This window comes from Corvus hawaiiensis, chromosome 2 (genome assembly GCF_020740725.1).
Source record: "Corvus hawaiiensis isolate bCorHaw1 chromosome 2, bCorHaw1.pri.cur, whole genome shotgun sequence".
NCBI lineage: Eukaryota > Metazoa > Chordata > Aves > Passeriformes > Corvidae > Corvus > Corvus hawaiiensis.
The window spans coordinates 71,274,677-71,289,462 of NC_063214.1; positions in this window are offsets into that span (position 1 = coordinate 71,274,677).

The following is a 14,786-nucleotide window of genomic DNA, read 5'->3' on the forward strand; positions in this document are numbered from 1 at the left end:
AGATCTGTTTCACATTCACACAGCAAGTCAATGCTTTTCCCTTCATTCCTGTCCTCTGTAATTGCTGTGCTTTCATGTGTGCTCACAGACTTTTGATGAAACCTGTACTCCTTACACTTTAGCCGTCATCAATGCAGCCTGAAACTTAGCATAAGATGGGTTCAAAGGTTGCTCATTCGGGGGGTGAAGTCTCCTACTCTGGGACTGAATAATCAAGCAGTTTGCAAGATTGGCTAGATTTCACTTCTGGCTTTGCTCTGGCTTTGTCTCCCTGTTTTTACAATTTGTAAAACATCTCTAGTCCCTGTTTGCAGCATAGTACATCTCCTTTACACTAGCCTGAAGGGCTACTGCAAGTCCATCCCTCTCGGAATGATTTAAAATGCTGCAGGTGAAACTGTCTCCCCTCTGCCTTCTCACAGGCTCTCTGAAGGGGCTCCATGTCTGAGCACAGAGAGGCGAAGGCATGAACCTTTGGTGGCTCTGGTGGTTGCGCTGTACATCTTGGGATAGCTTCCTTTTCCCTGCATCAAGTGCTTCCTACTGTTAGTGAGGCTTTTTGTGCCAAAGAGGCAGCGGGGATCATACCAATACTCCTGGTATTCCAAAGGACTCTAAAATTACTCATATATATCTGAAAAATTGTTTGAAAAGAAATACATGTAGCGTCAACAAGAAGAAGATACTCAATTCTTAGCAGCTTTCCTATAGAGCAGTCGTATTCTAGAAATTGTTGTGAATTCACTTTTTCTTCTTTTAAAAGTAAGTTTTTCTTTACTACTGTTTCCAAAGTTATTAGCAACAGAAAAACACATTTGGAAAATAATTCCTAAAAGCCTGTGGGTAGGAAAAAAGCTGTTAAAACCAAATCTTTTCCAAGCTAAGGTTTCCCTTGACTGAATCGTTATTTTCAACTGAAAGTCTGAATTGTTGAAAATTCCTACTCAGCTCTATCCCTACTTACCCTGTACTTTTCCTGTAGGAGGAAAACCAAAACCTGAGTTACTGCGAATCATTTTCCTAAAAGTTATGTTTTCTTTTACTGAACTGAGAAATCATTTGTAATACCCTGAGTCCTCTTATTTCTTCAAAATAATCCCCTACCTTATACACATGAAGTAGTTTAACCACATTCCAACACAGTAATATTTATTAAAAGTTCAATGTCCCATGTATTTTAAGCAGAAGATGTTTTGGTTTAAGAAACAGTGGAAAATGTTAAAATAAATATTGTTCCAATCACTGCCCAACCAGTGCACTTAATTAATTTTACAACCAGGTGGTGAAAATGAACTTCCTATTAATTTTAGGGCAATTTAGTCCTGCTGAACGAGGGCATGGTGTGATCAATACCATGAGTTCTACTGCGCAGCGCTAATGCAGCTCCAGGTGAACCTGGTGACAGATTTTGTGCCTCACTCTTGTGACTTACCACCTTATAGAAAATGCTCCTTCATTTCTGAACCCAGACACCTGGGGGGAAAATATATATATATATTTCTGTGTTTTTATGTACCACAGGTAAGTTGTGCTACTGTCTTTGCTCTGAGGAGTAAATTCTTATGCCACTTTTCACTGTCAATCTCTTTCTGATGTCTTGGCATCCAAAGCAAATTGCTAATGGTTGTTTTAGTGACTCTTCCAGACCTGAGCCTTCATTCCACAATCTCAGATAAAAACGTGTAAACTTGGGCAAATTCCAGACTGAAGGTGTTAAGGGATTGCTGGATTCAAAAACATTAACTTGGTGGAGTTATTTCAGAATGACACCGGCATAAATGAGATTCAAATTAGATCTCAGTAGTATTAATAAATGCTTAGTTAAATACTCAAAATATCAAATTCATATGCAGCTGTACATATGCAGCTCTACAAACTTATAAATAAATAAGTTGTACTGTTGGTGTCCTATTTCTGATGGGTTTTTCCTCAGGGTTACTCTTTTGATGAGGGTAAATATTTTTATTATTCTTTATTTGTGGAGTAATGAGTTTTGAAAATACTGTCCAGAGGCACATGCAAATGCATGTGACTTTAAAGGATATTGAATTCATTCCACCTTGTTTATTCTGGAGCTAGAAAGGGGAGCGAGCACACATCACCCATCACCCAAGGAGCAAGAAGCAGGCAGGGCTTGGTGTTACACGATGTCTACGCTTAATGCAAGGGACAAGAGAGTGCTGTGCTTCTTTAAGGACATTCTTGCAACACTCCTGCATTGTCTATGCCCATCAGTGACTCAAGGGTAGAGCACTCTGACTGAACAGATTTGATTAAACCTTTCTGGGAGTAGATCTATCACAATCCTGCTTCTTCATGTTGCATGATAACATCCGGCCCCAGGCAGACTTTTGATTAAAAGTTCCCCTGAAGATTTGTGGAGAAATTCTGTTTATTCCCACAACTCTGAGAGCATTGAGGTTACGTGCCCACATTTTGAAGTGCAAATTACATAAACTGCAAATTGGCAAACATGTTTCTGGAGCTGGGAAACCAACTGGGGAGGCCTATAGTTGTTTTCCATTGGACTACAATCAGGGAAAAAAGATGCCCATTTTAAAAAGTTTTCTTTAATTTTTTTAAGTTAGCCCACACAATCTTTAAAACTGGGAATAATGAGCAAAGAGAGCGACAGAGCTTGGAGTGCAGGATGGGAACTGGAAAAACTTTAGAGAATCATTTTTCAAAGGAGAACCACACACTGAGGTCACAAACAGACTCTTGAAATATTTTTTTTTTTCTATTCAGCACTTGTTAGATTCCTGCGTCTTCGTTTTTACCTTTGTTAGAAAGACATCAAATGAGTAAACATTTTATTCTTGACTTTGGAAAGTTTTTTGCTTACTTTTAGAAGAATTGGGAAAGGTATTTACCAAGTCATTTTCGAACTGCACACCAGCAGAGTGATTATCTAATACACTTCTCACTGTTACAAGTCACTTTGGCCTACTCGTAATGCAAAACCCACTTGATTGTACAAGTTCAAACTCCTTTTCACTACTTTTTTCCAACTAGACCTTAGGTAAGGGATAAGGAGGATTGGCCCATGAAAAATAAAAGTATTTGAACTGTTAGTTCACAAGAAGCAGAGACACAGACTGAAATATTTCATTGATGGTTTGACAGCTAACACTGCAGGACATAACTCAAGGCTTTTTGTTCACTCTTCACTCAGACCGAACAATGATGACTTTTATCGAATTGAGAAGTGAGTAGAAATTGCTGACTGGATCTCTTTGTTACCAGTGTCAGTATAAATTCCAGATTTCTCTGAATCCCATACGCCATGGAAAATACTTGAAATTATATGAAAACATTTCAGTTGCTATGGTATGATTTTCTGTGATGCTAATCCTAATCCCACATGGGCAGCACACTGAAAGGCCACTACAGACCAAGGTCCTGATGTGAGGCATTTTACAGATGCAGTGGGATACTGAGAGCTCCTGCTCTGCCCTCAGCCCCTGTGAGTTTGATGATCTGGGCCAGTATGGTGAGATGATTGACAGTATCCCCATAAACACAGATTTGCTACTGAACAACAGTCACAAAGCTCTGTGTGAGTTTCAGACATTCTGCTTCTGATATCAAACCATCTGGAAATACCTCTGGGCTGAAACACTTCTGGTGTGCGATAGCAGCACCAAGCAGCAGGTCAGTACAGAAAGAGAAAGGACAGAGGTTTCCATCCCTGACATTAGGGAATACAGGCAGGCAGCATGTGATTAAGCAACTTTTAATATTTCCTGCTGTTTACAAAATCTTGGCATTCAGAATATCTCCCTGTGCTGCGCTCAGGGAACCGACCAGCTGACACTGCTCTTGTTGTAGGTTGCTTGATTCACTAGGCTCCATGGAGCAGGGATTACTTTTTATCAGCTGCACAAGTAAAAGAGATAAAGACAAAGAGATAAAGGAAGCACTGTTCTTCCCCCTTGTTCCTGGGTAATTTGCCTATCCCCAAAATCCTCGTTTACAGTGAAAGAGATCAATAACAGTATACTAGTATAAGCAGGATTCCTTTCAAGAGTCTTTATCCACACAATTATACAACAGTCTCTTCCAGGTGACATATATACTTCACCTTTGATCTCAAAACAGCATGTTTAGCTATAACAGTCATGTTCACTATCTGTAGCATTTTGAATGTGTGATTCTTATCTATATGTAAATGAGTCCAAGACAGGCCTGTGATTATTTCCATTGAAATATTTTCCAGTCTCAGAAAAAATATGCAAAAATGTGTCAGATCAACTTGTAGTTAAATAATATGCTAAAAAATCTGAAACAAATGGACCATTTTTAATAACTCAAGCACTGAACTACAGAACGAAACACAGAACCACTTCAGTGCAACACGTCTATAAGTAAACTGTAAAATACAAACATTTATGTGATACAGGCCATGCTCTTGTGTGGAAAATAAAGGAATATAGATAACTTGTCTGATGTGGAAATAAACTGAAGCTGGCTGAACCTTGGTGTAATGGAGTTACTGAAATCAGCAACTTATGTATCCAGATGAAGGTGCTTTACTTTTTGGGAAGATTCTGGCAAGAATTCTTACCAATTTGCAAACAGCACTCAAAGTATGCAAATACATGAGTTAGACCAAAAAAAAATCCAGTAAATTAACTACTAAGATTAGATTTTATACAAAAACTTTTTTCCCTTGCTAACCACCTCATTTCTTCAATGAGACACAGGAATCCTCTTGCACTGCATTGCTATGGTATTTTTCATTTACAGTCGAATCAATATTGGACTAAATGTCAGGAGACATATTCTCTGTTATATATTCTCACTCTCACTGGTTTTATAGGATTGTGGCATCATAGCACTGGAGGACCCCTCCAGCCCAACCTACTGTCAAAGCTGAGGCAGCTCTGTGGCCAGACCAGGTTGCTCAGGCCCACGGTCAGTTGGGTCTCGAACACTTCCAAGGACAGACACTGCAAAAATCTTTGGACAGCTTGCACCCTGCCTGACTGTCCTCACAGTGGAAAAGGTTTTTATTCAATAGCATGTGGGAAGATGTATATAAATAAGCTGTTGTTGTCAATGTTGTTGTTATTATTTCTCAATAAATATTTCATTAACCATCTGCCAGTAGAATGAGTAACACTGGGCTACAGCATAAGGACAGGGTTTCTCAAAATGGTTTCTTGGCTGCCTTTTTATGCCAAAATTGCCCTTTGTTCCAAAGAATTCTAAAAACATTCTGAAATTGACAAGTAATGCAGAGATACATACAGCGAAAATACTAACTAAAACAGTCAGAAAGACTCAGGCAGGGAAACTAAGTACCTTCCTGTGCTAGAGTTGTACAGATGACCAGCTGGAGGCAGCATGTAAAAGCATGTTGTCCAAACATACAATAATTTTCAAAATTAGACTAATTATCTGTACCAGTAGCTAAAGAGTGAATGGGAAGGCTTGATAGATATTTTGCTAAAGAACCTGAAGCACAAATCCTTGTTGGTGTAAATGCACCTTTGACTAATATTGGCAGAGACTAGAGGATGCTATTTTTAAAACTTCTCAAAAATCTAAATACTAGTGTGTAGGGCAATAATAAGACAGGAAAAGTCAGCTAAGGCCATAGACCAAGCTTGAGCATGAATGGTTCACAGTCTAATTGCTACTGGTCTCTGCTTGGGCTGCTCCAGCTACTTTTGCCCAGAGGAAACCAGCTGCAGAGGCAACTAGCCCAGAGCAGAGGGGATGCGAGGCAATTAGCATCACTTGACCTGGGACCAGGTCCCAGATCTCTTCTATTTGTTGGTGAAGACCACGTAGCCAGGCCCTGTGGGGCTCCATGAGAAAGCTGCTCAAGGGAATGCAGTCTGGCCTGTTCTGTGCTCCTCTACCAGGGATCCTATGGCCTGAATTCCTCCCCCAAACACCTTTAGCTGAAGCATGCAAGCCAGAAACTTCATTGCTCCAGGCCCCCAGGGAGTCAGCAAAGAAAGTAAGACACCTCTGGAAGGTGATTCAGCATTCTGAGAAGTGTCTGGTTCTCCTTATTGACTGTTTAGGTCGCATACACCGCTAGTGCATCTGTCTCAGATACCTTTAAAATTACTTCAGGGTTAATTTGGACTGCAATTAGTCAAAGAACATTGTGAAGAAAATCTCTATATCTCCTGCTAGAATTAGGCAGGACTGTTTGAAGGGCTCTGGGCATCTGGGTACCAAGTGTGTATGTTGCTCTGAAGCAATAAATTCAATCTATCAGACCTGCCAGAGTGGCAGTGCATGGTGTGCATCCAGACATACTTCAGGGTGCAGGGCTGACCCAGAATTTGTCTGCACTGGATGACCACTGAGTGAAACTGTGCTGGATGGTTATGCACAAAGCAGTGCATGTTTTCCTTGTGCATGAGGGAAATGGATGAGGCATTCATTTCCTTATGCTACACCCAGATTCAATAGTTTAGCTAATTGTGTGGTGTATGTCTTCCCAGCAACTCTTAGTTCATATGACAGCACTATCAAGTTGGTGTTTGACCTCCCAAATAAGCAGCTGACCAGAAATGCCAGACCATTTATCCCACTCATGTTTGACCAGTCAAGGAACCTTATCTTTTTCAGACTTATGACCACAATGTTATTTCACAGTATTTTTTTGTCTAGTTTTTTATTGTGGTTATGTCTTAGAGTGCACATATTGAATAAGTTATGGACTGAAATATGAAAACAGTGATTTAAAGTGCATTGGATCATCCAGACCAAGTCTTTCTGCACAGTACGATAACCACTGAGCTATCCAGTTATGCTGCACAGCCTCCACTAGAGAATCTTTTGACATGTCCACATGAGTCCACCCAAAAGCCATCATTCACTTAGTCCATCCATGCTTTCTCTGTTCAGCCAAATCCTGGGAAAACAGGTGCATCTTTGAATTAATCCTGAAAGTCATTACTCTTAGCTGTCAAAACTATGAAACCTAAAAGCAGCTCTTGAAGTCCAAGATGATAATCCATTCATCTGGGGAATTGCTGGGGACACTGCTGTCATAAACATGGCCAGCAATTAGCATTCATTGTCTTGTGCAAGAAGCCATAAACTGAAGTGGAAGAATAAAGGTCTGTTGTGCATGTTGTAAAAACTGTAGTGATGAAGGAAACCTGCTGTGGCTACTCGAACCCCTAGGCCAAATGTGCCTGGAAATTGCAGATATTTCATTGTCATTGGTTTCATGTTATTCAGGGTGGTAGATGCATTGGAGGAATTCCTGTTCCCTGTGGCTATTCCTCACACTGAGGTCAGGACAGATAAAGAAATTCTGTTCCTTGGGAGGTATCTTTCTAGTTTTCTTCATGTATTCATCACTTCTCCCAAGCACTTTACAGCATTTTGCCACTATTGCTCAAGGTTTGCTGCAGGGAGGATAAAACAGTCTCTCTTCAGGGAATTCCCTCAAATAATCTCTTACAGGGTATGCCTATACAGTCTTTTTCAGTCGTTTAGTGCTCTGCCCAGTCTTCAAGGAAGTCAAAACCCATGTGCATGCCATTAACACAATGCAAAGCCCAGGCTAACTGGTCTTGTTACTGAGGCTCTCAATGCCTTCAGATGGCTTCCAGCTGTCTGAAAATTGGACATCTAAGTATGACCTATTCAACCAAGGCTGCTTTTATAGTTAGTGTAGGAGAAAATAAACACCACTGGAGGCAAATTGTATGACCTATCTTGGATGCCTATCTTATGATGAGATGAATCACCTTCTGGAGGTGTCTCTTTCTCTTCATCTACTGTATACAGAAAGGGCAATGTGTCTTAAATTCTCATTTAAAAAAAAGAGATCTTTAGATAACCATTTGTCTCAGAACTTGAACTGTAATGAAACATCAAATAGGCAACTTGTCATGTGAGACAGAAATGCTGTGATCCTAATAATAGGTCTTAACCTTGATTTTAAAGTCTTCCAAGAAACTTTAAATTTGCTGACAGCAAGGTGTCTATCTCCATGCAGTCACCTTGAAAACCAGACTCATCTTCTGTCCATTTTTCAGGCATGCAGTAGTAGCCTGAGGCTTGAACAAACCATGACCTCCCAGATCTGCCAGGGCAAATATGCCTCCCCATGCCTGCCATGGTGACTTCTCTCTCCTCTCACCCAGGTTCCTCCACATTAGGAATTCAGGCAGGGCCAGTTCATTCAGTCCTTGAGGGAATAACATAAATGGAAGGATCACAGGTCCTGGTTTTTCAAGGCTGCTTTTAATTACTATGTAGGCTTACCCAGTGTCCTCTTCAAGTGGGTGCAGTTAGGGATGTTAACCGCCTCATTAAAAGTTTCATTCTGTATTCATACTCTCTTGAAGAATTTAGGCTGTTTGTTTCTGTGGTATCTGTATGAAGTTCTCATGTTTGCTTGTAGTCATAAGAGCTGGGGCTAAACAGACTAAAAAGTTTGGGTAACAGAGCAGTTAGAGTTCAAATAGGTGTTGGAGCTGATGTTTATTAATGTGAACCATTGTGGCCATCAGTACATCCTCTTCTGAATCATGTATTATGTCCCTTTCACAGTTGATACATCATGACAATAAATCTAGGCCTTCACAGTTGCTAATGACAGTGGCTAGAGCTGTCGTTTCAGTCCCAGTAATTATATTTGTAAAAGCTATGCTTTCTGAAGCTGATAGATTCACCAACAGCGCATCTGTATTTTATACCCATCCACACACCTGTACATACCCTGTGTACACAGCAACACAGAAATATAAGCACAGATCCCTTGAGCCAAAGGTAACCATTAAGAAGAGTTTATCAAAAGCATGCCACAACACAGCAGCTCCAGACTGGAAAGGCTGGTTTCATACTGCTTAGATGCCTATTCAACATAGCGTCCCTTCTTGTCAAAGGAGACACGCATCTCTGGAGGGAGATTTGTCTCACTCCAGAATTAAGCTGTCTTTTCTTTTCACTGATGGCAGACCTAGGTATTCAAAGTGTTACACACTCAGAAACAGTTTAGGTTTGCTGAACGTAGGGTGGGTTTGCATTTACTTGAGACAAAACAGTACTGCTCTTCTCAAAGCACATGGCCTGAAATAGAGTACGTACAGAGTAGGAGTCTACACAAATGGTTCTACAATCTTGCTGAGACACAGTCAGTGTGGGTCACCCTCAAGAAGACAATGTGACAACGTTCATCTGGTCGGCTGAATTGTTTCCAAAACTCCACTAAATTTTTACCTACTAGAAATTTAGATACCTAGTTTGCATATAAGCACACTAGAGAGCAAAAGCTAGGACAACCTACATTGTTCCCCGCTTACCTCATCTGGTGGCTTCAGGTCACAAGGCTTTTTCACAGTATCAAGCTCCCAGCATAAGGAGAAAAGAAGACCAAGAAATCTGAGAAAGCCAGAAAGATTTTTCAGTTTCAGTCCATAGCATAGTGGTTAAATTACCAGACCCGTCAGAAAGACTAAGGTTTGGGTCTTACCGTCAGTATTTAACTCACTTTGACCTCCCAAAAGAGTATCTTAGTGCCAAGATCACAGCTATTCTGACAGAATAGGTCTCATTATTTCTCATTTGGGCTGTTTTAGTTTCTCTGGAATAATTGCAAAATAGGTTATAGGAAAATGATTACTCTAGGTTTGAAGATTGCACCTCAAAAATGGTTGGGCACAAGTCATTAGAGCTTGTTGCTGTATCATGTTGATCAATCAGAACATGGACAATCAAAAAGCTCTGTGGATTTGGACATCCCAGCTCTGGCTGATTTTTAAACAATGCATTATTTCCAGAACAAATTCCTACTGATCTCAATACTTATATTCTGCTGGCTGATTCATGCTTTAAAAAATCTTTACCTCATGTATCTATCTAAATCTTTGGCTATCTTGCTGACTTTAAAAGTCTGCCTCTTTGAATTACAAAGTTTGGGCTCCTAAGTCACTCAGAAAGGTTTGTGACAGAATTTGGAATATCACAGGATCTGAATTTCTCATTTTTCTTCCTTTCTCTGTTCTTTCCCTCCCTACCCTGCTGCATTTGAGGTTTTTAATTCACTTAGTTCTAGTGAGAAAAATCAAATAAAATATTACTCTAGTTTTGGTCCAATGCTTAGTACAATTACCACAGATGAATAATACTCTCACTGAGGTCTCTTGTCCGATTAATACTTAGATACTAACATAACTTTACTGCTATGAATTGCATATGGAGTAATGGAGAAGGTTTCTCCTAAAAAAACTGAGTAATAACTTGGTGGTAAGGGTCCTTACCAGAGATATGTGAAATTACAGGACAGGAAAGTTCTTGAAAGTTAAGTGATAACCAGCTTCTTTGGAAGCAGGGCTTTCTCATTTTTTATTTATTGATTGTGGAAATCTTCTGTTTTATTCCTACAGAAAATAAGAACAGTTTCTTAGATCTTTGGAAAGATCTGTATAGGAGCTTTGGGGTTTTCTTGTAGTCCTCATGGCATAGGCACATAGCACAGACTCTCATGAGAGGCTTTCACAAAACTTTGACTCCTCCTTACCTGACATGAACGTCCAAAAACCCCATGAAATGTATCTATATACATGTTTTTCTTCTGCTTTTTTGTTTTTTGTTTTTTGGGGTTTTTTTTGACCAGCGAAGAAAACAATGTGGATTGTTAATCCAACTAGCCCAGTTTTAACATTTAAACTGAAATTCCTCACTTCCATGAATTAAAAGGGGAGAAAGCAGACTAGCACACACATGTGATTCCTTCCCTCTCTATCCCAAAACAGTTAATACAATTACTCCTGTATTACAGCAGACAGGAAATATTTGGTTACTGCTACACAGAGCCCTTGACCTCTGGCCGAATTCTATTCTTCTTGACATGACGGTTGGGGTTCCCCTCACACACACTTCTTAATTATAGGCTAGAGTTCTTTTTGTATATCCTCAAATCCAGAGGATTCTCTGTCTCTTTGCATGTCAAGGTTGTCCTGTTGTACTTTAAAGTTAGTTTTGCAATTGTAATTGTGGAACATGAGTTCACATAATGTTGTACTTGATGTTAATAAGCAGATAAATGTATAATCTCTCAGTATTACAAACAGTTCTAAGTTAAGGACCAAAAGACTTTGACATTTTGCTCCACCCTTTGTGAGTCAGTAAAACAGATTGGATTATAAAGAAGAACCAGCATTTCACTGTGATGAAACTCATAAAAAAACCCCATAAAATATCACTACATGTTGGCAGTTTATGAAAGAAAATTAACCAGTTTATCCATTGGTATTAACATGGCTTTAGTAATGGTAACATTCTGTGCAAATTAAATAGTTATTAATTAAAAATCCTGCCCAGATATGCTTATATGCCATGTGAATATAGGCACCTACCTACCCTATCAAATAGACCTATATGGAAAGAACTAAGCTGATTTCCATGTTTTCAACAGATTATGCACTGAATTTAAGACCAGTTGGCTCTAACTTAATCCAAAGGGTGATATTTTGGGACTCAAAGTCTCCTTTTTACATCCACTGATGTAAAAATCTTCATTGAAGTAGTGCCTCCAATTGGCAGGTTTTGCAGTGCGTCCTGGCTCTGATGTTTTGTGTTTGTGTGATTCCTATCAGTGCTACAGGACATTACAACAAAAGCAGACGAGATGGCCCACTGCATTGAGGAAAAGTAGTGTCACACATGTTCATCCACAGCTGCAGCAAGTACAGTTTAGAGGCATTGGAAAAGATGACACAGGCAGGAGAATACTAGAATTTCCTCCCGTGTTTTATAAATACAAATATTATATGTAATTAAAAATGGATTAAATGTATTTATGACTTGAAAATGTACTGACCTTGAAACTATTTTAGTGGTCTAAAAATTCACACTTGCTGCAATTAAGATCTGAGTCTGTTCAGATCCTTTTTTCTTCAGGAAGAATCTAAGTGTCAAAATTAGGTAATATAATAGTCATAACCCATAATTGCTAAAACAACAGTGACAGGACTTAATGGTCAGATGTATCTGGATGGAGTGACTGTTTGGTTTAAGGCACAGACCAGCATAAAGAAATAATCTTATTAATTCCACTTCAAGATGAGACATAAAAAATAGGTAGGAAAGGCTTCAGATCTGTAGAAGAAAACAAATGGGTGATTTAAAAAGATTGTGTAGGAAAGGAATCAAAGGATCCAGAGATGTGGATCCTAGAGAGTCACTAATTCGCCAGTGTTCTGACTTGTCCTGGCTCCCACCATCTCAAAAATCCAAAGTGAAAGATGATGTCCAGTCAAAGAGTTGTGTATTACCATTGTCTTTCTATTTTTGGTAAAAGAAGATAACCTGTTTAAATTGTACCATGTTGTTAACCTTAGATTAATTCGGACAGGGTTACAGATAATGGGTTAAGAACTTTTAAGCTTTTTAAGAGGTACAAATGAACATCCATGAAAGCATTATCTTAAATCAAGGCTTTGACTCTCCATCTCCTTGTACATTGGGCAGACGCATGATACTCTTTTATGAAAAGCTAGCCCTAGTAAAAGCACTAAGCACAAGGAGCCTTTTCCTAACTTTGTCGGAGCTCTTGATTTACTGAATTTTAGCTGTCAGATTAAAGTCTGGAGAACTAAAGAAGAGTTGCTCTCTATCCATTCAGACTGTGCCTTAAATGACAGTCCTGCACAGTAATGAAAGGAAGCTATCTGTTTTGTATTGTTCAGCCCACACAGAAAGAAGATCTTAAAATGTGAATTCCCAGTGTCTTTCTTTTTTTTCTTTGCAAAACATACATCTAAATACAGTTCTGCGTTAGGATTATGAATTCTTTTGTAATTGTGCCTTATTCATTCATTGACTAGATGAAAACAAAATAAATAAAATATCTGACTAAAGTTTCATACATCTTTGAATTTATGACACAGGCATAAAATCAAATACCAACACACTCACCCCTCCTCCTGCCCCCCACATGGGTAATATCTCACGTACAAAAATTCAGAAGTGTGACCCCTAAGTAATGAATTTTTTATGATTTCCATCTGAATCCTGATTTTTAACTTCTTTTCACTTAGCCGTAGTGGCATGTATTATTGCTGGCTTTTTCCTGGAATCTTAAAGACAATTCTGAACAAGATCTTCTGTCCATAGGCCTCACACAAGTCCTCACCTCAGCATCACCTTTGTTCATCTACAGTAACATAACATGGGTCTTCGGCTCTCTGCATGAATTGTGAAGGACTGTTGAGGGAGAAGCAGGCATCTCACCCTAACTACCCCTGACTTTCAAACAGCCTGAATTTCCCACTAGAGGTACCTGTTGCAGTTGCTGGTTCTAGAGACATACTAGGCAGCAAGGTTAGGCTTGGCTGATTATGTCAGGAATGAGTCAGGTTGTAGACATTTATTATGAACAAGTGTAAGTATCTACACATGAGATAGGTGTGTGAGTGTTGCGGTGGCAAAGTCCACTTTACACCCCCATGCTGCTTTGAAAACAGTCTCTCTGTAAACCTCTGAGCTGGAACGTTCTCCCTTTACCAAGATTCCACTGGTTACTGACTCTCTCCCCCCTCCTATCCCTTCTCCCATTGGCTCCTGTTATGTCACTCACCCTTGCCTCTGCCCCCTAGCCCTCAGACCATTGTTTTCTGATGCTCTGCCCACCCCTGGGACCCTTCGGGATAAAACGACGCGTGCGTTTCGTTCTTGGTTCTTTGTCCCTGCTTCCTTTGAGTGTGTTGGTTTCGTTAAATGCCTCAGAATTGCATGCAGAGAACCTCTCTCACCTCTTTATCTCCGGCTCGTGCATGGGCTGTGTGTGTGAGCGGCTGTTCGCGACCGCCTGCGAAGGTGAGATCGTGTGCACACGTGGGTGCTACTGGAGTGCTGCCTGAGCGTCTCCACGAGGGACCCTGTGCAATATTCGTGGCATCGATCCACCAAAGCCCTCTTTCCATACGTGAGTTCTCATTTTAGTAAATAGTGATTCAAGGGTTGATTCATCTATCGTTTCAGGAGTGCTGAGGAGATAATTCTAGGTACCTGGGACATAGTTTGGGGCTGGCAGATAGAATACATATATGAGAACCCCAAGCCCTTCTGGACTGGCAGCTGGAAGCCAGCCAGAATATCCTAGAACAGCTTATATGGAACTGAATTTCTACATTTGCATAGCTGAGCACAACCAGTAAGGTCTGGAGAGCTATTCAACTCCATCTACAGTAGAGGCCTAGATTTGGTCAGCTGAATTCACTGAATTGACTGGAGCTCAAAATGTTTTCATATGTTAGAGGGTATGCTCCTGTGTAGACACCTCCACGCTGATGTCTGAATCTCACCCCAAAAGACAATTTAACTGTCTGTGGTCTCAAATCAGTTGCATAAACACCGGCATCCAGCATCACTACTAATATCCTAGATGGTCTAAAAAATATGTCCTGACATTGAACAGAGTCCAAATGTCTTGCACTCTTCTGACGAGACTGCTGAAGGCATGGTCAATCTAAGGAATCCAAGATGTCACTAGACTCATATATTATGAGTTGATGCCCTGGAGACAGGTAAAATAAATAAACATTTTTTGTACATCACTTTCAAAAGAAAAAATAAAGATGTCTTGACTAATTGTTAAAGGATTCATTCTACTTTCTTTTATTCCTATGCAATTATTTTAACACAATTAAATGCAATCTATGCTGATTCATACTAGTATTATTTGGATGGCCATAGATACAAAATGGGTCTTTGCAATGAGAAAATTTTTTTTTTTTAATGAAAAAAATGTTAACAAGCATACTGATAAAGACACCTTATATTAATTTTCCAGTACCTGA